Genomic DNA, 25,682 nt, shown 5'->3' with positions numbered 1-25,682 from the left:
CCTTAATTGTTTAGGGCACTTGCATAATTTGCCTATTTCATAATTATGACTTTAGTGATGACTTTATTCCCGATAATTTAAATCACCTAATCTACACCAATTCCATTTAGACACATATTTTGTAAGAGGAAATTTAAATTCTTCGCTATTCCTTTCATTGCTTTTAAGTACGGAAGATCTTATTTTTTTATATAATCAATATAAATTAAATCGATGTAATGTTAACAAAATATACAAGACAATTATTGCTCAAGACTATCTATTCTCTTCGCTTAAATATGGAACACAAATGAAAATTAACTAACATTTCTTATATTTAATTAGATACAAGACGTCATCCAATAAAGGACGCCCTTTAGATTGTACACAAGACGCCGATAGATGTCGCTTATCAACTTTGTAACTTTTCTACATCGCGATCTCAAGTTGTTAAATTCAAAACATATGTGATCTTAGAAATTTGGCTTCAGTATCTCTGGTTTCCCTTCAGAACGAATAAATCTTTCGCCTTTTACTAAAGATTTCCGTGGAGGGGAACACTCAAATGAGTCTTAGATATTTTTGACAGTCCTGTTTCGGCAGGATTAATAAATTTTTATCAACCTCTTTATAAAAATACAAGAGGTCTAACTACATAACACTTTCCATATATCTCACAGCAGAAATGTAAAATTTTCCGTACAAACTTTCATCACTTATTCTAATCCCCTTACTAATTTACCAACTTATGTATTCCTGTGCAAAATATTTCATCGTGGTAGGCTTATAGCTGCGAGTTGTATGTCAGCGAGTCAGATTAAAATTGTATTAAGTATTTCACTTAATTCTTTGTATTGTTTTCATGTAAGATGACAATAAAATATTAGAATATTTTTGAAAGTCGAATTTGCTTACATAACTATTTTAAAAATAAAATTATAATAACTAAAAAGTAGCTTGTACATTAAATATGCAACAACATAGTCCATACAACTTTTTGCTGATACTGAATTTTTTGCTTATGTAAAATTTAAATTCCGTGTGTTCTGTCTGTAAATACGAAAAGTACATTGTATATTTTAATCAAATCGCCAACGTCCATACCAAATCCTTAAGCGAATATATTATTCGATGCCAACCTAATATAAAACATTATAGTAATGAGTATATTCTAAGATTATATCAATCATAAAAAATTTACTGCTACTGCTTTTTGTGTAAGTAATTTTTGTAAACAAAAAAAAATTCAATATAATTTTATTTTAGTTTCTATATTCAAAATATGTCATTATAATCGCCAACGTCCATACCACGTTGAATACACCGGTTCTCGTCCGATCACCGAAGTTAAGCAACGTCGGGCGCGTTCAGTACTTGGATGGGTGACCGCCTGGGAACACCGCGTGTCGTTGGGTTTTTATTTCTACGACCAAAAATTGGTCAAAAAATCGGATGTTAGCGATTTCATTATAAAAACATCGTACCTACTATAATTATAGCTAAATCTTATATGTGTTCTTTTGATGGCATAATAACAGTGACTTCCTGTTTTAAAACGATATAAGACCGCTTTGTACGGTAACTAATTGGTGAAATCTGTTTTATCTGGTATACATGATAAAGTATCTAAAATAGATGATATTGTCATCTCTTGTATCTTAATTGATTCTCTTGTAACTAAATTGATTAGGGCACCGGCATATTTTGCCCATTCCATAATTAGCGACTGATAGTAATGACTTCATTCTCGATTAATATAATTACACGCCGTGGGCTAAATTTAACAATGAATTAAATAGTCCGAACTCTTTATTGCGCAATTTCTCTTAAATCAAGGCTATTAACACACAGAATAGCTATCTAGGAAATCCCTCACTTTTTTGATTAATAGTCAAATCAAATCAAATCAAAAATCTTTATTCAATACAGAAGCGTTACACTTATTGATTGTCATAAATCTACCACCGGTTCGGGAATAAACACCTCAGACCTGAAAGAAACTCAGCGGTTTTTTTTATCTCATCGGATCAAGTCATCGGATGTGTACGAGCCGTATGTACATCAGTCAACATTCTATTTTTTTTTACTGCGAAAGCTGTAGAGCTGAGTCTATTTGCCAATTTATTAATATGAGGGCCCCATTGAAGCTTAGAATCTATGGTGATTCCAAGAAATTCTGTTGCTTCTACAGTACCTAAAGCTTTCGCATTTAAAAGAACATTCGTTTTTACAAATTTCACGTTGGGAGTAGTGAATTTAATACATTTTGACTTTTTACTGTTTAACAGCAAATTATTAGCACTAATCACCAGCCGAAAGACGTCCACTGCTGGACAAAGGCCTCCCCCAAGGATTTCCACGTTGGCCGATCTTGCGCTGCCCGCATCCAACGGCTTCCCGCGACTCGTTCTAAGTCGTCGGTCCACCTTGTAGGGGGCCTGCCCACGCTGCATCTTCCGGTTCGTGGTCGCCACTCGAGAACCTTTCTGCCCCAGCGGCCGTTGGTTCTGCGAGCAATGTGCCCCGCCCACTGCCACTTCAATTTAGCAATTCTTCGGGCTATGTCGGTTACTTTGGTTCGCCTGCGGATTTCATCATTTCTGATTCGATCTCGCAGAGAAACTCCGAGCATAGCCCTCTCCATTGCCCTTTGAGTGACCTTGAGCCTTCTTATGAGGCCCATTGTGAGCGACCACGTCTCTGATCACACTGGTCGAAGACTTTTGACTTGAGACACTGCGGTATTTGGGATGAGAAGATATCGTGTAGCTTCCCAAACGCTGCCCAGCCGAGTTGAATTCGACGATTTACCTCTTTCTCGAAGTTGGACCTATCTAGTTGGATGGTCTGTCCTAGGTAGACATAGTTGTCTACAACTTCGAGTGCAGAATTTCCAACCTTGACTTGAGTGGGTGCAACATGGATGTTCGACATGATTTTCGTCTTGTCCATGTTCATTTTTAGACCCACTTGTTGGGAAACCCTGCTGAGGTCATCGAGCATAGTGCCGAGGTCTTCCAAGGTCTCAGCCATAATTACAATGTCATCGGCAAATCGAAGATAAGTGATGTACTCGCCGTTGATATTGATGCCAAGTCCGTTCCAGTCCAGAAGCTTGAAAACATCTTCCAATGCAGCGGTAAACAGTTTCGGAGATATCACGTCCCCCTTTCTTACACCTCTCTGCAGTTGGATAGGTTTTGAGTTCTGATCCTGGAGTCGGATCGACATGGTGGCGTTCTCGTACAAGCACTTTAACACCCTGATATACCGATAATCAATTTGGCACCTTTGAAGAGAATTCAGCACGGCCCAGGTTTCGATCGAATCAAAGGCTTTTTCATAGTCCACAAACGCTAAGCAAAGTGGCTGGTTATACTCCTCAGTCTTCTGTATAACTTGCCGCAGCGTATGTATGTGGTCTATGGTGCTAAAGCCTTTCCGGAATCCGGCTTGTTCGGGTGGCTGGAAGTCTTCAAGCCTTTGCTCGAGACGATTCGTAATGACTCTCGAAAACAACTTGTAAACATGACTCAGCAGTGAGATGGGCCTGTAATTCTTCAGAAGGGTTTTAACACCCTTCTTAAAGAAAAGTACCACCACACCTCTGTGCCATGCTTTTGGCGTTTGACCTTTGGCAATGACGGAGTTAAAAAGCCTCTGAAGAGCCCTGAGGATCGGTGTACCACCCGCCTTCAGAAGCTCGGCTGTAATACCATCATCACCAGGTGCCTTGTTGTTTTTGAGTTGTCCGAGAGCCATTCTAATCTCGAAAAGACTGACGTCCTGAAAATCTTCAGTGTAGTGTCGGGTTAGTCTTGCTCTGGGATCTGCAGCATGACTACTGACAGGTGATTGAGCTGTCGTGTACAGCTGACCGTAGAACTTCTCAACCTCTTCCAACAGCTCAGATCTTGACGTGACTATTCTGCCATCCTCAGTTTTCAGCCTTGTCAGTTGACTCTGACCAACAGACAGATCTCTGGCGAACACTTTAGAGCCTTTGTTCCGCTCGATGTCCTCTTTAATGCGTATTGTATTAAATTGGCGAGTGTCGCGAGTTAGAGACTTTGAAATCTGTCTGTTGATCAGCCGATAGCCGGCAGCATCAGCTGGGGACGTCAAAATCATTTTCCGTCTTTCCTCCATAAGCCGTAGGGTAGAGGCAGAGATCTTTTTGGTTCCTTTTGTACGGCTGGTCTTGAAGGTCTTAGACCCAGCCGTACGGACAGTTTCCACAAGCCTGTCGTTGTATGTGACCACTTCCTCGCAGTCTGCTAGGCAATCGAATCGGTTTTGGAGTTCGAGCTGAAAGGCTTCGGGATTTCGGATTTCAAGAGATGATAGTCGGAGCGTAGACTTCATCAGTCGGGACCTCTGGAGTTTAACATTGATATTTAACGAGCCTCTTACGAGTTTGTGATCGCTCCCAGTTTTGACTGCATTGATCACGGAGACGTCATTAAATATTTGTCTTCTCGTCGACAAGATGAAGTCTATCTCATTCTTGGTTTTCCCATCCATCATCATCCATTGAAAAAGGAGTTCATCATAAAGAGTCCCTCCTTCTCCATAAAGTCGGCCAACATCTGGCCCCGAGGGTTGCGGTCTCCAATTCCATGAGGTCCCACCTTTAACTCATCACCGAATCGTTTGCCCAGCTTCGCGTTAAAGTCCCCCATTACAACAGTGAAATGAGTCTTGTTGGTATGTATGGCTTTAGATAAATCCTCATACATGACCTCAACCTCATCGTCGGAGTGTGTCGAAGTCGGCGCGTATACCTGTATGACCTTCAAAGAATACCGCTTGGTGATTCTGAGTATAAGGTACGCCACCCTAGCCGACACGCTCTCGATTTTCACAACGTTGTTAACGAGGTACTTGTGGACTATGAACCCGACACCACCTTGAGACAGTTGATCGCCCTCTCGGAAATAGAGAAGGTTACCGGATTTCAGGATCATCGTATCCTCCCCCTGTCTTCGGACTTCGGATAATCCGACGATATCCCAGTGTAACCTGCTCAATTCTTCCTCCAGTTCGATGATCTTCTCGTCGGTCCGCAGTGTACGCGTGTTATATGTTGCCAGGGCCAGAGGTCGTCGGTGTTGGATTCTTAGCACCCCCTGCCCTGCCGTTACCACAGCTGTTACCAAGGCTAGGAATAGCAGGGCTGCCGGGGACTAGGGGCCGTGGTTTAGTTGCGCGAATCATGAGGGGATATGCCATAATCGCCACGCTTGGCAGACGGCTTGGCGATCGCAGTAAGTTAGTCATAGTACACAGAGAGACGCTGCTGCCCGTTCTCTGGTGTATATTCCCTCGGGTCGACTTCTACGCCCCCCACGAGATGAGATGGGGTGGTGATATTCGTCGCCGTCACCACACGGCACTAAACCAATGTACTATTTCAGAGAGAGCATAGTTCACCTCGTCATATATTAATAAACGTCTTTTTATTTAAAAAATCAAGGAAGTGTCATCAGCAAACAATACTATCTCATGTTTGTTATTTAGTAAATGTGACAAGTCATTTATATAAATGAGGAACAGAAATGGACCAAGAATAGATCTTTGAGGGACCCCCACACCAACTGAAGCCCCGGGAGATCTCTTTCCATTTATGTCAACCCTCTGAATCCGATTGCTCAAATACGTATTATAGGAGGCTGAGTGCTGTGTCTTTAATCCCATAGTGACGTAGCTTCCTGATCAACGTGTCATATTGCACACAATCAAAAGCCTTAGATAAGTTACATAGGGTACATTTATGGCAATCTTATAATTTGTTATTAAACAATTAGAGATCGCAAACGATAAATAAAGCAAATGTATAAATACAATGGCTGAGGGTGTTGTGCAGTAGTAGTAAATACGTTTTTGATATTTTTTAGTAACGTAAAAGTCGTAGACGTATATAGAAGGCCAAGGTGTGTCCCCACACCCCAATATGGTCTAGTGCTCACCCCAGGATGTTGGGTTACCGATTGTATTGCTTTTAAGTAAGATGACACCCGACGTTGCTTAACTTCGGTGATCGGACGAGAACCGGTGTATTCAACGTGGTATGGACGTTGGCAATGTTGTTGCATATTTAATGTACAAGCTACTTTTTAGTTATTATAATTTTATTTTTAAAATAGTTATGTAAGCAAATTCGACTTTCAAAAATATTCTAATATTTTATTGTCATCTTACATGAAAACAATACAAAGAATTAAGTGAAATACTTAATACAATTTTAATCTGACTCGCTGACATACAACTCGCAGCTATAAGCCTACCACGATGAAATATTTTGCACAGGAATACATAAGTTGGTAAATTAGTAAGGGGATTAGAATAAGTGATGAAAGTTTGTACGGAAAATTTTACATTTCTGCTGTGAGATATATGGAAAGTGTTATGTAGTTAGACCTCTTGTATTTTTATAAAGAGGTTGATAAAAATTTATTAATCCTGCCGAAACAGGACTGTCAAAAATATCTAAGACTCATTTGAGTGTTCCCCTCCACGGAAATCTTTAGTAAAAGGCGAAAGATTTATTCGTTCTGAAGGGAAACCAGAGATACTGAAGCCAAATTTCTAAGATCACATATGTTTTGAATTTAACAACTTGAGATCGCGATGTAGAAAAGTTACAAAGTTGATAAGCGACATCTATCGGCGTCTTGTGTACAAACTAAAGGGCGTCCTTTATTGGATGACGTCTTGTATCTAATTAAATATAAGAAATGTTAGTTAATTTTCATTTGTGTTCCATATTTAAGCGAAGAGAATAGATAGTCTTGAGCAATAATTGTCTTGTATATTTTGTTAACATTACATCGATTTAATTTATATTGATTATATAAAAAAATAAGATCTTCCGTACTTAAAAGCAATGAAAGGAATAGCGAAGAATTTAAATTTCCTCTTACAAAATATGTGTCTAAATGGAATTGGTGTAGATTAGGTGATTTAAATTATCGGGAATAAAGTCATCACTAAAGTCATAATTATGAAATAGGCAAATTATGCAAGTGCCCTAAACAATTAAGGTAACTGCACTGCACACTCTTAACTTTTGGAGTTACCATGAACTATTTCACTCATAACTAAAATATAAAAGAGTACATAGTTGAATAATATTATTTTGTTACATCTTTTTGATCTCTTAGCAAAAATATTTACATAAGGCACATATGGGTTCCATTAAATTGATCTCCCTTTAAGAAAAACACGTTTACTAAAACTGAGCATTAATAAAAATAAAAGTCACTTTATTACACTTTTTTACTTTTGTTCGTTGGAAGCATTCAGAATTCGGTCGAAAATTGAAAAAAATACCGAATACGCCGAATTACTATTGGGTGTAACCGAATATTCGTTGCATTTTTTAATTTTCATTATTAAATACAATCTTCAGTCTTTATTCTTATTTTTTTATGACAACTAAAAACTGTAAGACATCTTAACTTGCATAGGAATTCACATATGTTTGTCTTATTACATGGATACTTATTTAACATGGAATTTCACATAAATCACTTAATAAGTAAATTGATCTCACTCCATGCCTCCTTGCGGATTAATGTTCGGTGCATACCACGTAAACTACGTTTCACAATTTATAATTCCCTAATAAAACCACATTAATTATATCTAATCGAAATCTGGGGAAGTGTTGCCAAAACACGATTGGACAAACTACAAGTCCTACAAAATAAAATAATAAAAATGTTTTTTTTTTATATTAGCCGGGAGGGCAAATGACTCTACTCCACCTGATGGTAAGTGGTAGTAGAGTCCAAACACGACGATTTAATTTTAAATTTCGAACATCAACTAAAAATTTTTAGCGCGAAACTAAATTAATGAGCTTAAAACAATTATATAATTACAGCACCTGCACTTTCATACGTAAAACTATTAATAAAAATATCCATACCGAACTACAATTTAATAGCAGCAAAAAATCTGGGCGCCCCTGCACTCGACGCGCGAGTCTCATTGTTTTGCCTAAAACTTGTACCAAGTTCGGTAAACAACGCCCTCTAGTTTGTACAAAAATCGCCGATAGATGTCACTTTTCACTTTTGTAACTTTTCTACAACGCGATGTCAAGTTGAACACTCAAATGAGTCTTAGATATTTTTGACAGTTCTGCTTCGGCGGGATTAATAAATACATAGCAATCTATAGATAAGTCTAAAGGAGTCTGAATAACTATTTCATATTTTTATAGTAAAAAACTCCGTATTTTTAATAAAAGTAGATTAAACACTTGATTCTTTGCATTGCTTTTAAATACGGTGACCATAAAATATTAGAATATTTTGGTAATTCGTTTTTGTGTTCAAAACTATTTAAAAAAAAAACGCAAATTAAAATAACAATAGTATTTGATACATTAAATATGCTTCAACAATCGCCAATTGTAGTGTACGTTTTAAAGTTATTGCTGCTGCTGTTTAACAATAATGTATTTATTATACTAAAACCTTTTCCTAAACGCGACACATAAGTTGTACTATTATAAGTTTTACGTATAACGGTTTGCAGGCAAATATTACAATAATATGGTAAGAACTATTTAACTTTAAGCAAATTAATATAATACTATCGATAAGTGTTTATTAATTCTTCCGAAGCAAAACTGTCAAAACAATCAAAGACTCATTTGAATGTTCCCCTCCACGGAAATCTTTAGTAAAAGGCGAAAGATTTTTTCGTTTGAGGGGAAACGAGAGATACACTGTATAATTTAATTACATCACTTATGTTTTGAATTGAACTTTCCGTCTGTCTTTTTTATTTTGTTTTTATATTTTCCGGAAAGGCAAATGACTTATCTACCTGATGGTAAGTGGTAGTAGAGTCCAAACGCGACGACGGCCAGTACATTCAGAAAGAATGTTCTGCACTAGCCGCCCCGCCCGCCTTACCGGCCCGTAAGATGCCTCCTCACACCTCGTTTGAACCCGGGTTGAGGAATTCAATTTTTTTGAAAGTGCGACAAAGAAACCTATATCACTTCTATACAAATAAATAAAATTGAAGTTTCTCTCTGTCCTTTCAAAATAATTGACTCTTTTTATGTTAATATCTCTATTTGCGAGATACCAAAACCAAAACAACACTCATATCATGACTATGAAAGGTCGTATGAGTTTTGATTATTTGTTACTCCTTCAAGCTTTATCACAGCTAAAATATACCTAACATAATAATCATATTTTGGTCTTTTTATCACTTTTAACTGGATTTTTGTTTATGTCGCCGGTGACGCCGCTGGTGAACCGCTAGTTTAACAAGCAAAAAGCCCGACGATTTTTTTTAAAACGTGTGTTCATTGTGTAGCACCTTTTTGATCTCGTTGCAAAAATATTTACATAAGGCACATATGGGTTCCATTAAATTGATCTCCCTTTAAGAAAACACGTTTTCTAAAACTGAAGTATGTTCAGCATTAATACAAATAAAAGTCACTTTATTACACTTTTTTACTTTTGTTCGCCGAATACCTAATAGTAACCGAATGTTCGTTGCATTTTTTAATTCTCATTATTAAATACAATCTTCAGTCTTTATTTTTATTTTTTTATGACAACTAAAAACTGTAAGACATCTTAACTTGCATAGGAATTCACATATGTTTGTCTTATTTTTAACTTTGAACAGCTACACAAAGGTGCTACACAAAGGTGCGGGTATTGTAGCATTCAATTTAGTTCGTGTGAAATAAATATTTGAGAAAGCGCAGTGAAAGAAACTAACTTAACCATCTTCATTAATTAAAGCCCTTTTTTTTAAGTAAGTGATAACAATAATGATGCGGACCTAATTAACACTAAGGTTACTTGCTCTAATAGTAACAAATATTGTTAATCTTAATTAAAAAAACAAAAAGTAACCAAAACAGGTAAAGAACACACGGAATTTAATTTTGTCATCAGCAAAAAGCCAACGGCACGCGGTGTTCCCAGGCGGTCACCCATCCAAGTACTAAACGCGCCCGACGTTGCTTAACTTCGGTGATCGGACGAGAACCGGTGTATTCAACGTGGTATGGACGTTGGCAATTGCAAATTTAATAATGGTGAACCAAACTTATAACTAAGTCTAAAATATATTTTAGATTCCATTAAGAGTGTTGAATGGTAGAACACAAGATTCTATTCGATACGAATTAAAACAATAAAGTTAGACTTACACCTAAAAACATACATTGAAATTAAGCTTTTCCAAAATATTCTAATATTTTATGGTCACCGTACTTAAAAACAATACAAAGGATTAAGTGAGTAATTCCTACCAAAATTGCGTTAGCTCAAGCCATCCTCCTGCCCATCCTTGATTACACTGACACCTGCTATCTTGACCTAAGAGAGGAGCAATTAAATAAACTCGAGCGTATTCAAAATCTCTGTATTCGGTTTATATTCGGACTTCGCAAATTTGACCACATTTCTGAATTTCGCAAAAAACTAGAGTGGCTCCCAATCCGTCTTCGCAGGAATACTCATATTCTTTCTCTTCTTTACTGTATACTTTTTCATCTAAATTCTCCACACTATCTTAAACACCGATTTGAATTCCTTAAGGACTCGCACGGCCGCACTCGACGATCTGACGATAATCTAATTCTTAAAATTCCTTCTCACTCTTCTTCTTTTTATACCAATTCTTTCTCTGTCCAAGCAGTTCGGAAATTTTTACCACTCCACTATGGAATTATTTACCACTCCACTTAAGACAATCTCAAACTATTAACACATTTAAAATCCGACTCAAGGCATATTATTTATCTTTATAATTATCAGGGAGTGTTGTTTCTTTATTGCTATTTATTATTATTATTATCATAATAACAATCCTTTTTTTTATTTTTTTTTATTATTATATATATTTATTATATATATATATATATATTTATTTAAAAAATAAAAATTGAGATGATTAGCACACCTCCTTACCGCTTTATTAATTTATTTATTTCATGTCCTTCACCCAAAGGTTGTCTAGAAGAGATCGCTCTTTTAGCGATAAGACCGCCTTTTGTACAAAATAGTTTCGTTTCTTTTGTGTTTTTGTTTAAAATGGTTCTGTAACTCTTTTGGTGTACAATAAAGCACATTCTTCTTCTTCTTCTTCAAAGAATTAAGTGATTTAATCTACTTTCATTGAAAACATGGGGTGTCTTTTTCTATTAAAGTAAGAAATAGTTATTCAGACTCCCATATTTGTTTATAGATTTCTATGTATTTATTAATCCTGCCGAAACAGAACTGTCAAAAATATCTAAGACTCATTTGAGTGTTCCCCTCCACGGAAATCTTTAGTAAAAGGCGAAAGATTTATTCGTTTTGAAGGGAAACCAGAGATGCTGACACCAAGTTTCAAAGATCACTTGTGTTTTGAATTTAACAACTTGACATCGCGATATAGAAAAGTTACAAAGTTAATAAGCGACACCTATCGGCAACTTATGTACAAACTAAAGGTGTCCTTTATTGGGTGACGTCTTAATATAAGAAATTAATTAATTATTTAATTAACATTTCTTATATTAAATAATTAATTAATTATTTAATATAAGAAATGATAGTTAATTTTCATTTGTGTTCCATATTTAAGCGAAGAGAATAATTAATCTTGAGCAATAATTGTCTTGTATATTTTGTTAACATTACATCGTTTTTAATTTATATTGATTATATAAAAAAATAAGATCTTCCGTACTTAAAAGCAATGAAAGGAATAGCGATGTATTTAAATTTCCTCTTACAAAATATGTGTCTAAATGGATTTAGTGTAGATTAGGTGATTTAAATTATCGGGAATAAGGTCATCACTAAAGTCATAATTATGAAATAGGCAAATTATGCAAGTGCCCTAAACGATTAAGTTAACTGCACTGCACACTCTTAACTTTTGGAGTAACAATTGACTATTTTAGTCATAACTAAAATATAAAAAGTATATAGTTGAATAATCTTTTTTGTTACGTCTTTTCGATCTCGTAGCAAAAATATTAGCATAAGACACATATGGGTTCCATTGAATTGATCTCCCTTTAAGAAAACACGTTTTCTAAAACTAAAGTTATAAGTTTCGATAAGATCCGTTTGGGAATTTGTACGATTTGTCAAATAATTATATAATAAGAGACTGATAGTTATGAAAACAATGATAAGAATTTCCATCGTGTAGCGAGATAGACCCCATACGTCGTACTAAATGTTTTGATGACATTTTTTTTATTAATTTGCTTAATTATTGCTTTTGCTTTTCAATTGCTTTGATGTGTGACCATAAAGTGTTAGAATATTTATAGAAATCCAAATTTGTTTTTATAACTTTGAATTTTTTTAAAACGTGTGTTCATTGAATTTTCCATAGTTATCGCCAACGTCCATACCACGTTGAATACACCGGTTCTCGTCCGATCACCGAAGTTAAGCAACGTCGGGCGCGTTCAGTACTTGGATGGGTGACCGCCTGGGAACACCGCGTGCCGTTGGCTTTTTGCTTATGTAAAATTAGAAGTTTGTGTGTTCTTTCTGTAAATATTGTACAATGTATTTATTGACCAAAACGCCAACGTCCATACCACGTTGATTTTCGTCCGATCACCGAATATCCGATACTTGGATGGTTGACCGCCTGGGAACACCGCTTGCCGTTCACTTTTTGCTTATGTTAAACTAGCGGGTCGCCAGCGGCGTCACCCGAGACATAATCAAAAATCCAGGTAAAAGGGATAAAAAGGCCAAAATATTTTAATTATGTTAGGTATATTTTAACTGCGATAAAGCTTGAAGAAGTAACAAATAATCAAAACTCATACGACCTTTCATAGTTATGAGTGTTGTTTTGGTTTTGGTATCTCGCTAATAGAGATATTAACATAAAAAGAGTCAATTATTTTGAAACGACAGAGAGAAACTTCAATTTTATTAATTTGTATAGAAGTGATAAAGCGTGAAGAAGAACCAAATATTCACATCACACACGTACGTAACAGCCTGTGAATGTCCCACTGCTGGGCTAAAGGCCTCCTCTCCTCTTTTTGAGGAGAAGGTTTGGAGCTTATTCCACCACGCTGCTCCAATGCGGGTTGGTAGAATTCACATGTAGCAGCATTTGTGGCAGAATTTCAGTGAAATTAGACACATGCAGGTGTCCTCACGATGTTTTCCTTCACCGTAAAGCACGAGATGAATTATAATCACAAATTAAGCACATGAAAATTCAGTGGTGCTTGCCCGGGTTTGAACCCACGATCATCGGTTAAGATTCACGCGTTCTTACCACAAGGCCATCTCGGCTTCACACACAACTGTTCGTATTCATAATACGAGTGTGATTATTATTATAGTAATTAAAGAAAAATGAATACACTGAATTATTGTAATGCCTCCTTATATATTATATAAGGTGTAGTATATCCATTTGTCAGGACAACTATATCATTAGCATGACTTACACGTGAACACGCTACATGTACTCAAAACTAAAAGATTACCTCATAACTAATGATAACAATAAAAGATGTACTAAAAAGTTATAGAAAAAAATTACAATACCTTCTATTGTAATTGAATTATCATTAATAATAAAACTAAACAATTGAATGCAAGCAATATTAAACCCTACAACTAAGGAATAGGTAACCTTAAAAGTAAAAAGTAATAGTCTATAAACGAAAATATAAAAATAAAACAAATTTATAACTTAGGTTAATCATTGCAACCTAACGCTACAAAGTATTCTATATAATAATATAATATAATATAATCCTAATATGGCAGAAGGTCACTCTACTTCGGAAATCTGGACACCGCGAGTCAGAATTGACTTCCCGATTCAGAAATTTAGCACACCGCTATCATATACATATATTATGTCGACAGAGATACGCACGTTTTAATAGCTTTGATAGAATCAATAGATTTTGATGAAATAACTAAACGGAACATTGAAATACATCTTATAAAAATTCTGTTATTTCAATTTGGTATTTTTAGCCATTTCAAAGATTAGCCCGGTCATCACCGCCTAACTATGACAGCAATTCAAGAAAAAGAAAAAGAGAAAAGAAATTTGGCAACTCCTTTTTTTGTCGCACTTCCAAAAATGGAATTCTTTACCAGCTCACGTGTTCCCCTCCTCTTACAACCCGGGTTCCTTCAAACGAGGCGTGAAGAGTGAATAAAACTCATGTGTTTCGTACAACGGTTTATTGCAGACAAAAAAAAAAACAAAAAATACATCGTCACTACGATACGGTGACCCGCGTAAAACCCAATCTACCCACAACTTATTATATTAACAGGCGTCAACATGCCGCCTCCCAAGAACGCAGTTCTTAAGGAACATATACATTAAACAAAATTTACGCATTTTATTTTTACAATATTAACACTTTTTCCCTTTTACAACATTATTGTTTACATTTGATCATAATTATGCAATTTAAAACTTAACAAAAAAATAATTGTTTTAATTGACAAAATGGACTGTATCGTGAAATATATGTAAAGAAGTTTTAGTGAAAATCAATTAGTCTGCAATCGGTAAAATTAATAATTTAGAAATTGCTCGTTTAATCAAATTACTTTTACACCGAATCGTTACCACTCTAGTTATGTTATCAGGGCCGGGATGCTTTGCTTCTATTCTACCATATAACCATTTTGCTGGAGGAAGATTGTCTTCTTTAACAAGTACAATGTCACCAATATTTGGTTCTGGTGATACTTTTGCCCATTTGTATCGCTGATTAAGTTGCGTAAGGTATTCTGATGACCATCGTCTCCAGAAATCCTGCACCATGCGTTGAGTCAATTGCCAACGTTTCAATGTACTAATAGTTGACATTTCAAAGTTGTAATCTGGAGGTATAACCAATGGACCACCCACTAAAAAATGTCCTGGTGTTAGTGGCATTTCCGATTCTGGGTCATCTACACTTTGACGTGCAATAGGTCTTGAGTTAAGGCATGCTTCAATTTGACATAGAACCGTAGTCAATTCTTCAAAGGTGAGCGTGGAATTACCGACGACTCTTTTTAAGTGGTATTTGGTCGACTTGATGCCCGCCTCCCATAATCCACCGAAATGAGGTGCATGTGGAGGAATAAATTGCCAAGATGTTCCATTGTTAGATAAACTCGCTGATATATCGGGCATCAAATTGGAATTTTCTTTGGAGAATAAAGTTTTCAATTCCTTAGAAGCACCTACAAAATTGGTTCCATTATCACTCCAAACTTGACCACAGTGACCTCTTCTAGCTACGAATCGTTTAAATGCTGCTAAAAAACCTTGAGATGTAAAATCACTAACGACCTCAAGATGCACTGCACGCGTAGCCATACATACAAACACACAAACATATCCTTTGTGGGAATGGTGGCCACGGCCCTTGGTTGTTCTTATTTGTATGGGTCCTGCATAATCCACTCCACTAACAAAAAATGGACGATTAACAGAGATGCGTGCTGTAGGTAATTGACCCATAAATTGTTCATGAGTAGAAGCTCTAAAACGTGCGCAAATGACACATTTCCTGTACTGTTCCTTGACTAAATTTTTTATACCAATAATCCAATATTTTCCTCTGAGGAAGCTGGTCATCATTTGTGGTCCTCCGTGTAATGTTTTTTCATGTGCATCTGCAACCATTAACTTCGTAAAATGACCACTTCTTGGTATGATAATTGGATGTTTGACCTCATCACTGACATTCGAATTGTCTATTCGACCCCGGACTCTCAATAATCCATCTTCATCTACAAATGGGGTAAGTGAATATAGTTTACTCTTTTTAGGCATTACTTTCATTTTATTAAAATATAAAATATCTTCGGCAAATTCCTGTCGTTGACATTGTTTTATACATGTTATTAATGCAACTTTTAATTCTTCACACGTTAGCAAATAAGTAAACTGAGGTCGAGGTTCCTTAGATTTCTTGAAATGTAAGAAGCGCCTACAATACGCAATTACTCGAATCATTCTTTTTAATCGCGAAAATCTTTCACAAAGTGATTGAAACGTTTCATTTATATTAATACAATAAGCTTTAATTTTCCTTTCTTCTAAATTAGTACCGACATCTGGTTTGTCATAATGTACAATATCATTACAAAGCCAACTGGGTCCGTTCATCCATAAAATATTGTTTTGTAAGTCACTAGGAGTCATCCCACGTGACGCGATGTCTGCTGGGTTTTCACCAGACTTAACATGTGACCATTGATTACTTTCAAGTGTTGTCAATATATCTGATACTCTATTCGCTACAAAAGTTTTCCATCGACTAGGGTGGCCACGCAGCCATGCCAGCACTATTGTCGAATCGGTCCACGCATGTATATTGGATGGTTCTACGTGTAGCATTGTTGCGACTTCTTTTAATAATTTTGTAAGTAACGTTGCACCACACAGCTCTAATCGAGGTATTGATATTTGCTTTATTGGTGCTACTTTTGTTTTGGACGTGAACAAGTTTACATGAATTCGTCCGTCTTTATCGAGCACTCTTGCATAAACAACAGCAGCATAGGCTGCATTTGATGCGTCACTAAATCCATGCAATTCTAATTTTGAATAAGTTGATTGGAGTCCAATCCAACGCTTTATTTAGACTTCAGACAATTTTTTTAAACTCTTGCGATACTCTTCCCATTCCTTTTTCAACGAAGATGGTAACTCCTCGTCCCACGAGATACCTGACATCCACAATTTTTGGATTAAAATTTTTGCTGGTATAATACACGGCGAAATCCATCCAAGTGGATCATAAAGCTTAGATATATCCGAAATCACACGTCGTTTAGTAACTGGAATAATTTGTTCTTCTAGATGTACTGAATATACGAATTTATCTGTTGATCTATTCCAAGTCAGCCCTAAAACCTTTGTCATATGGTCGGTTATCATTTCCATAGATTCTTTACTTTTTTCATTTTTGCTCAAAATTTTCATAACTAATTTGCTATTACTTGACAATTTTTGTAGCTTAAAGCCGCCTCTCATCATCAAATTATTTAATTCCTTGTACAGAAATATTGCTTCATTAGACGTGTCACAAGTGGTCATAAGGTCATCGACGTAAAAATCATCCAAAACTCTTTTAGCAAAAGGAAATTGTGTACCTTCATCCAAAGCCAATTGCTGTAATGTTTTGACTGCTAGATAGGGAGCTGCGGATGTGCCAAAGGTAACGCGAAGAAGTCTGTAATCTTTTAAGTCATCCTCTGGATTTCTGCGCCAAACGAGTCTTTGATAGTCCACATCCTGTTGAGCTACTTTAACCATTCTGTACATCTTCACAATATCCGCGACAAGGCAAATTGGACCTAGGCGAAATTTCATAATTAAATGTCGTAGATCTGGTTGTAGACGTGGTCCTATCATGAGATCGTCATTAAGAGAAATGCCATTCTCACCCTTACATGATGCATCAAAGACTACTCTCACTTTTGTTGTAGCCTTATCTTCACGAATCACTGCATGATGTGGCAAGTAAACAGCTTCTGTATTTTTATTAAATTTGATTTGTTCCATATGACCTAATTGCAAGTATTCTTCAATAGTGTCATCATATTGTTTTTTCAAATCTCTATTTCTGATTAATCTTTTTTCTTGTCCATAAAACCTGCGCACAGCTATTTCTCTTAAATTTCCATATTTTGATGCTGGGGTTTCTTTTGTAAAAGGCAATCTTACTATATATCGTCCTTTACAGTCTCTTTTTGTTGTGGTCGCAAACAAATCTTCACATTTTTGTTCCTCTGGTGTTAAGCGTTGATTTATTTTATCGGTAGGTTCTGCTTCTAGTTCCCAAAACTTCTTGAGAAGTTCATCATCGCTCATTTGTGTATGTAAATTCACAAATATACTGTGAGTGGTAGGTGAAATAACTTGACCTGACAGTACCCAACCCAAATTAGTCTTCTGTGCTATGGTGGTGCCATAAGGGCTACGAAGGAGACCTTCCTCTATTATTTTTCCATAGACATCACTCCCCAATAAAATATCGATTTTACCAGGAGTGTGGTAATTTGGATCTGCTAACTTCAAATTTTTAAGTTCAGGCCAGTTATTCATGACTATTGGTTTGATTGGTAAAAACGATGTTAATCTGCTCAAAACATGAGCACCCAATTCAATTACAGTTTCAGTGTCATGGATTGATGATATAGCTATATTGACTACAGCCTTTGAGGTCAACACACTAACATTACCACCCAATCCACACACCGAACTCTTTACAAAAGTTTTCTTGACTCCAAGTAACTGTACTGCTGATTCTGTTATAAATGAGGCCTGTGACCCCTGGTCGAGCAAAGCTCTCAGCAGTTGGTAGCTTCCATTTTTAGTTTGGACCCTGACTAATGCAGTAGCTAATAATACCTGAGTATATTTATCCTTGCTAGAATAACAATTAGTAACCATATTCAATGGTTGGTCAGTCTGCGGTTGATCATCACTAAAATGCATTGACTCAACAGCATGGTTAACAGGTACCGCAGACGCGATCGATCGATTTGGTTTTTGAGGATGAAGTAGTGTATGGTGTTTACGGTTACAGATCCGACATGAGGTACGTAAGAAACAAGATTTTACACTATGGTTAGACCCAAAACAATTGAAACAAAGCTTTTGCTTTTGCACAAAATCTATACGAGTCTTATAATCAGCATGATGAAATTTTTTACATTGAAACATTTTATGATTTTCCGAGCAAAACGGACATACGGTAGATGAAGCAGAAGAGACGTGATGTGCCTTAGGTTGATTATAATTATTTGATTTAAATCTACTTGTAGTAGGTTCCAAGAATTCCAATGCTCTAAAACGACTTATTAAAAATTCTTCGAATTGAGAAAAGGTAGGTAAATCATCGGTTAACTCATTTGATTTTATTTCCCATTGTTTGCGGGTATCACAATCTAACTTTTGACAAACTAAATAAATAAGTAACACATCCCATGAATCGGTACAGATACCAATATTAGACAATGCATTTAAACTATCTTTCGTTGTGTCTAAAAGGTTCTTTATACCATTGGCCGATTGCATGGTTAAATTATTTTGCGAAAATAAACGTTTAAAAATACAATTAGCTAAGAATCTTTTATTGTTATATCGCTCTTGTAATTGTGACCAACACGAAATATAATTAGCATCAGTAATAGAAATATGTCGTAACAGCTGTTCGGCTTCTCCCGATAAATTAGTTTTTAAATAATGCAATTTTTGAACATTATCTAATTGCTTATTATTATGAATAACTGATACAAATAAATCCCTAAACGTCGGCCATTCCGTGTACTTACCAGAAAAAACGGGTAGTTTAATATCTGGTAATTTTATAGGAATAGGATAACCGCCATTTTTAGCTATAGTCGATGATTCCGATTTTTCTGATAAGTTAACACTTTTAACTTTTAATAAATAATCTTTAAGTTCACATTTATATGCAGTATACTCTTCTTCAATTAACTCATACATATTCATACTAAAATAATCACAATTAAACTTAGATTCCTGGGTAGCTATGTCAATTATTTGCTTATGAGTGACCTTAACCTCACTCCAAATATCATTTAATATTTCAAGTCTAGTTTCTATATAGGATTGCGTAATTCTAGACTTTGGTGACTTTTTAAAGTTTGCCAAATTTCTTTGTATTTGACCCCGATGATCTTCTTGGTACTTAATAAATTTTTCCATATTTATTGTTATAATAAAGTTCGTTTGTATAATTAATTAAATTTTCCAATTAATTATTAAATTGTACTATTCAAATAAATTATTATACTAAATAATTGTTGATTAACTTATAACTTAGTTCACTAAATGTTTTTATAAAACCGTTACGATTTTTTATAAAGTTCAAATTATCATTTATTTTTCACGTTACTTCACGTTCACTTTTATATAAATAAACTCAGTACCTCGGTTTATAAACTTTCCTCATCTGGAAATGCTCGCAGCCAGCAGTAACTTCTTGAACTAGCAAAGCTTGGTTTTCAATGATGACTAACGGCACCCGGCACCCGACACCCGGCACCCAGCTTCGGACACCCAGCACTTGGCATACAGCAAGCAGCACCAGCGACCCGGCCTCAGCAGTCTTGACTTTGTTTCTATTTCAACTTTGTCAGGTCTTGGCTCCTGAATAACTTTTGGTTGGTCACACAGGAACTACTCACGTATTAATAGCCGTTTTGCTTATATCTGTATGTTATCTCCTTTATATTCTCTTCATTTTTTCATTATTTGATTAATTTATTTTCAACTAATTTGTTATTTATCCGACTCGAAGAACCATGAATAAAACTCATGTGTTTCGTACAACGGTTTATTGCAGACAAAAAAAAAAACAAAAAATACATCGTCACTACGATACGGTGACCCGCGTAAAACCCAATCTACCCACAACTTATTATATTAACAGGCGTCAACAAAGAGGCATCCTTCGGGCAGGCATCGCGGGGGTGGCTAGTGCAGAATATTCTTCCCGACTGTTCTGGTCGTCATCTCGTTTGGGCTGTACTACTACTTACCATCAGGTGGAGTAGAGTCATTTCATCAAAAAATAAATTTAAAAAAAAGGGGAGAAAATAAAAAAATGATTGTTTTGGTTTTGTTATTAGAATAGTTAATTAAGTCCGAATCATTATTGCTATTACTTATTTTAAGACTTAAAGATTGTACGATAATTACAGAAAAACTAAAATTTAACGAAGACGGTTAAGTTAAATTTCACTTACTAGACTTTCTGAAATTTATATTTAAAAAAAAAACAAACTGAATGCATTTTTTTTTTATAGAATAGGAAGGTGGACGAGCATATGGGCCACCTGATGGTAAGTGGTTACCGAACGCCCTTAGACATTGCCATTGTAAGAAATGTCAACCATCACTTATAGCCAATGCGCCACCAACCTTGGGAACTAAGATTTTATGTCCCTTGTGCCTGTAATTACACTGGCTCACTCACCCTTCAAACCGGAACACAACAATATCAAGTATTGCTGTTTTGCGGTAGAATATCTGATGAGTGGGTGGTACCTACCCAGACGAGATTTCTCATAGTTATTAGTTGTGATAAAAATCAGAATTAGTTCTAAATGTTGTATTGTTTGCCTAAGCGTGGTCTCCACTCCAACACGTGTCGGCTCCATCGGCCATCAATGCGCCTGGAGACATGACCAGCCCACTTCCACTTCAGCGAGCTAATTCTATGTCAACTATATAGCAATCAATTATTAAGCAAATTAATAAAAAAAATGTCATCAAAACATTTAGTCCGACGTATGGGGTCTATCTCGCTACACGATGGAAATTCTTGTCATTGTTTTCATAACTACAGTCTCTTATTATATAAGTATTTGACAAATTGTACAAATTCCCTAACGGATCTTATCGAAACTTATTACTTTAGTTTTAGAAAACGTGTTTTTTTAAAGGGAGATCAATTCAATGGAACCCATATGTGCCTTATGTAAATATTTTTGCTACGAGATCGAAAAGACGTAACAAAAAAGTTTAGTCAACTATATACTTTTTATATTTTAGTTATGACTGAAATAGTTCATTGTTACTCCAAAAGTTAAGAGTGTGCAGTGCAGTTAACTTAATTGTTTAGGGCACTTGCATAATTTGCCTATTTCATAATTATGACCTTAGTGATGACTTTATTCCCGATAATTTAAATCACCTAATCTACACTAAATCCATTTAGACACATATTTTGTAAGAGGAAATTTAAACTCTTCGCTATTCCTTTCATTGCTTTTAAGTACGAAGATGTTAGGTAACATCTTATTTCTTTATATAATCAACATAAACTATAAGCGATGTAATGTTAACAAAATATACAAGACAATTATTGCTCAAGATTATCTATTCTCTTCGCTTAAATATGAAACACAAATGAAAATTAACTAACATTTCTTATATTTAATTAGATACAAGACGTCATCCAATAAAGGACGCCCTTTAGTTTGTACATACGACGCCGATAGATGTCGCTTATCAACTTTATAACTTTTCTATATCGCGATGTCAAGTTGTTAAATTCAAAACATCAGTGATCTTTGAAACTTGGTGTCAGTATCTCTGGTTTCCCTTCAAAACGAACAAATCTTTCGCCTTTTACTAAAGATTTCCGTGGAGGGGAACACTCAAATGAGTCTTAGATATTTTTGACAGTTCTGCTTCGGCAGGATTAATAAATATTTATCAACCTATATAAAAATACAAGAGGTCCAACTACATAACACTCTGTAATTCGGTATGGACATTTTTATCAATAGTTTTACGTATGAAAGTGCAGGTGCTGTAATAATATAATTGTTTTATGCTCATTAATTTAGTTTCGCGATAATTTTTTTAGTTGATGTTCGAAATTTACAATTAAGTTACAAGAGCATCAATTAAGATACAAGAGATGACAATATCATCTATTTTAGATACTTTATCATGCATACCAGATTAACCAGATTTCACCAATTAGTTACCGTACAAAGCGGTCTTTAACGTTATAAAACAGGAAGTCAGTGTTATTATGCCATCAAAAGAATACATATAAGATTTAGCTCTAATTGTGGTAGGTACAATGTATTTTTAATGAAATCCTAACATCCGATTTTTTGACCAATTTTTGGTCGTAGAAATAAAAAAGCCAACGGCACGCGGTGTTCCCAGGCGGTCACCCATCCAAGTACTGAACGCGCCCGACGTTGCTTAACTTCGGTGATCGGACGAGAACCGGTGTATTCAACGTGGTATGGACGTTGGCGATAACTATGGCAAATTCAATGTACACACGTTATTTAAAAAAAAATCTAATTAAAAAAGTTATAAAAACAAATTTGGATTTCTATAAATATTCTAACACCTTATGGTCACACATCAAAGCAATTGAAAAGCAAAAGCAATAATTAAGGAAATTAATTAAAAAATTGTCTTATCAAAATATTTAGCTCTACGTATGGGCTCTCCCTCCCGCTACATGATGGAAATTCTCGTAAGTGTTTTCATAACTATCAGTCTCTTATTATATAAGTATTTGACAAGTCATACAAATTTCCTAACGGATCTTATAGATCTTCGTGGAGGCTTAGATTTCCGTGGAGGGGAACACTCAAATGAGTCTTAGATATTTTTGACAGTTCTGCTTCGGCAGGATTAATAAATACATAGAAATCTATAAATAATTATGGGAGTCTGAATAACTATTTCTTACTTTAATAGAAAAAGACCCCATGTTTTCAATGAAAGTAGGTTAAATCACTTAATTCTTTGTATTGTTTTTAAGTACAGTGACCATAAAATATTAGAATATTTTGGAAAAGCTTAATTTCAATGTATGTTTATAGGTGTAAGTCTAACTTTATTGTTTTAATTCGTATCGAATAGAATCTTGTGTTCTACCATTCAACACTCTTAATGTCTGGACGACCTCATCTTACTATTTGGTTTTGGGTGCTCGGCGTATTCGGCCATTTTTTTTGTATTCTACTGCAAACCGAATACTTTAAATTATAATTAGTAAAGAAGTGTAGTAAAGTCACTTTTCTTTTTATTAATGCTGAACATACTAGTTACATTGCTAGATTTAGAAAGGGCTTTCTCTATACATATCTACATGGAGATCAGTTTAACGAAAAGCATATGTGCCTTATGTAAATATATTTGATAGGAGGTCAAAATTATGTAACTAATGAATTTTAAACTAAATATTAATAATAAGTGTATTAGTTATAAATAAATAAACACTCATAAAACCAACTACATATGTAATTATAGAGTCATAGGTGTGTGACTAGTGAAATAGGTCATTGTTACTCCAACAGTTAAGGATGCAGTTAACTTAATTGTTAGTGCGCTTGCATAATTTGTCCATTTCATAATTATTACTATTTGATAGGGATTCATAGTGATGACTTTTTTCCCGAAAGATCATATAATCTAAGACACATATTTTTTAAGATGAAATTTCAATTCTTGGCTATCCCTTCCGTTGCTTTTAAGTACGATGACCCTTCAATATTATATTACAAGTTATAGTTTAAATTAGAACTTATGTAATGTCAACAAAATATACAAGACAATTATAAAAAAACACATGACGTCCGTTGTCAATCATGATGTGTGACCATAAAGTGTTAGAATATTTATAGAAATCCGAATTTGTTTTTATAACTTTTTTTTTTTTTAAAACGTGTGTTCATTGAATTTGCCATAGTTATCGCCAACGTCCATACCACGTTGAATACACCGGTTCTCGTCCGATCACCGAAGTTAAGCAACGTCGGGCGCGTTCAGTACTTGGATGGGTGACCGCCTGGGAACACCGCGTGCCGTTGGCTTTTTGTTTTACGGACATCTACATAAGTTAGTATATTTTGCTTCCATATTAATTTATACGAGATTCTTTACGAGCTGCAAATAAATCGGTCAAAGAATTAAACACGTGCAATTAACAGCATAATTTAAAAACTGTACAAGTAGTAAATCTGTTTTTTCTGTTCAATTCTAAGGGTCAACTGTTATGGGTCCAATGACGGTCAACATTGCAGATTAATGGAGTTTTACCTACAAAGGCAATAAACATTTTTTTTTAAAAAACAATAACTATCCGGCCAGTATGCACTATGCATATAAAGAATTAGCGCGTTTGATTTTGTTTTGAAGTACTCGAATACAACATTTAAATAAATGTGTAGTTGTAATTGACTTCATGACCTTAAGAGGCCTTTCATAGGTAGAACATAGCGCAGTGGCAGCCTGGGGTCAGATACCTTAGCTTTTATCGCCATCTATGCTTTAGACCCATGTATATTTTATTCACAACTCAAGTTGCTAGATGTCGCCCTTTTTTTCAATTCTCACTTGCGCCATCTATTATGTATTTGAGGAAATAAAAATAGCCCGATGAGTAGCTGGAAATAGTGATGTCCGAATGTTTGTATGGGATTGAATATCTGTATTATATGATCTGTGGTTATGTTAACAAAATATAAAAGGCAATCAATTATTGCTCAAGATTTTAGCTTCTTTTAAGAGAAGCTAAACAAAAATGTTAATAAGCTAACATGTCTTATAACTAAAAGATAAAAAAGAACATCCCTGGTATGTACAACGGTCACCAATAGATGTCGCTTATCAACTTTTTACTTTTTCTACATCCCGATATTTCATTCAAAACATAAGTGATCTATTAAATGATTCAACATTATCTCTGGTTTCCCTTCAAAACGAATAAATCTTTCGCCTTTTACTAAAGATTTCCGTGGAGGGGAACACTCAAATGAGTCTTAGATATTTTTGACAGTTCTGCTTCGGCAGGATTAATAATTACTTAGCGTTATCGTTTGATAGATAAATAAGGAGTCTGAATAACTATTTCAAATTTTAATAGAAAAAACCCCATATTTTCAATAATAGGAGATTAAATCACTTAATTCTTTACATTGCTTTTAAGTACGGTGATCCTAAAATATTAGAAGATTTTGGAAATTCGTTTTTGTGTTCATAACTATTTAAAAAAAAAACAAATTAAAATACCAATTTTATTTGATACATTAAATATGCTTCAACAATCGCCAATTGTAGTGTACGTTTTAAAGTTATTTCTGATGGCAGGAATTGCTTATCATTCTATCGTCGAACATTTATTTTTGTTGTAT

General features: G+C 35.1%; 11 non-coding genes across 11 annotated transcripts; 6 read left to right on the top strand and 5 right to left on the bottom strand.

Annotated features, from left to right (window-relative positions):
• Positions 1-470: 470 nt before the first annotated feature.
• LOC126781512 (U5 spliceosomal RNA) lies at positions 471-586 on the top strand. The gene has a single exon (XR_007670676.1). It is a non-coding gene; the product is annotated as a U5 spliceosomal RNA (small nuclear RNA).
• A 689-nt stretch (positions 587-1,275) lies between these two features.
• Positions 1,276-1,394, top strand: LOC126781502 (5S ribosomal RNA). The gene has a single exon (XR_007670669.1). It is a non-coding gene; the product is annotated as a 5S ribosomal RNA (ribosomal RNA).
• A 5,043-nt stretch (positions 1,395-6,437) lies between these two features.
• Positions 6,438-6,553, bottom strand: LOC126781511 (U5 spliceosomal RNA). The gene has a single exon (XR_007670675.1). It is a non-coding gene; the product is annotated as a U5 spliceosomal RNA (small nuclear RNA).
• Positions 6,554-8,602: 2,049 nt separating this feature from the next.
• LOC126781472 (U5 spliceosomal RNA) lies at positions 8,603-8,717 on the bottom strand. The gene has a single exon (XR_007670639.1). It is a non-coding gene; the product is annotated as a U5 spliceosomal RNA (small nuclear RNA).
• Positions 8,718-9,925: 1,208 nt separating this feature from the next.
• LOC126781485 (5S ribosomal RNA) lies at positions 9,926-10,044 on the bottom strand. The gene has a single exon (XR_007670652.1). It is a non-coding gene; the product is annotated as a 5S ribosomal RNA (ribosomal RNA).
• A 1,190-nt stretch (positions 10,045-11,234) lies between these two features.
• LOC126781522 (U5 spliceosomal RNA) lies at positions 11,235-11,350 on the bottom strand. Its single transcript, XR_007670685.1, has one exon. It is a non-coding gene; the product is annotated as a U5 spliceosomal RNA (small nuclear RNA).
• A 1,021-nt stretch (positions 11,351-12,371) lies between these two features.
• LOC126781497 (5S ribosomal RNA) lies at positions 12,372-12,490 on the top strand. Its single transcript, XR_007670664.1, has one exon. It is a non-coding gene; the product is annotated as a 5S ribosomal RNA (ribosomal RNA).
• A 9,612-nt stretch (positions 12,491-22,102) lies between these two features.
• Positions 22,103-22,218, top strand: LOC126781515 (U5 spliceosomal RNA). Its single transcript, XR_007670679.1, has one exon. It is a non-coding gene; the product is annotated as a U5 spliceosomal RNA (small nuclear RNA).
• A 452-nt stretch (positions 22,219-22,670) lies between these two features.
• LOC126781495 (5S ribosomal RNA) lies at positions 22,671-22,789 on the bottom strand. Its single transcript, XR_007670662.1, has one exon. It is a non-coding gene; the product is annotated as a 5S ribosomal RNA (ribosomal RNA).
• A 1,454-nt stretch (positions 22,790-24,243) lies between these two features.
• LOC126781494 (5S ribosomal RNA) lies at positions 24,244-24,362 on the top strand. Its single transcript, XR_007670661.1, has one exon. It is a non-coding gene; the product is annotated as a 5S ribosomal RNA (ribosomal RNA).
• An 867-nt stretch (positions 24,363-25,229) lies between these two features.
• Positions 25,230-25,345, top strand: LOC126781520 (U5 spliceosomal RNA). The gene has a single exon (XR_007670683.1). It is a non-coding gene; the product is annotated as a U5 spliceosomal RNA (small nuclear RNA).
• The last annotated feature ends 337 nt before the right edge of the window (positions 25,346-25,682 follow it).

Source organism: Nymphalis io, chromosome 3 (genome assembly GCF_905147045.1).
Source record: "Nymphalis io chromosome 3, ilAglIoxx1.1, whole genome shotgun sequence".
NCBI lineage: Eukaryota > Metazoa > Arthropoda > Insecta > Lepidoptera > Nymphalidae > Nymphalis > Nymphalis io.
Note: the sequence above shows the minus strand (reverse complement) of the source record. Positions and strands in the feature narration are given on the sequence as shown.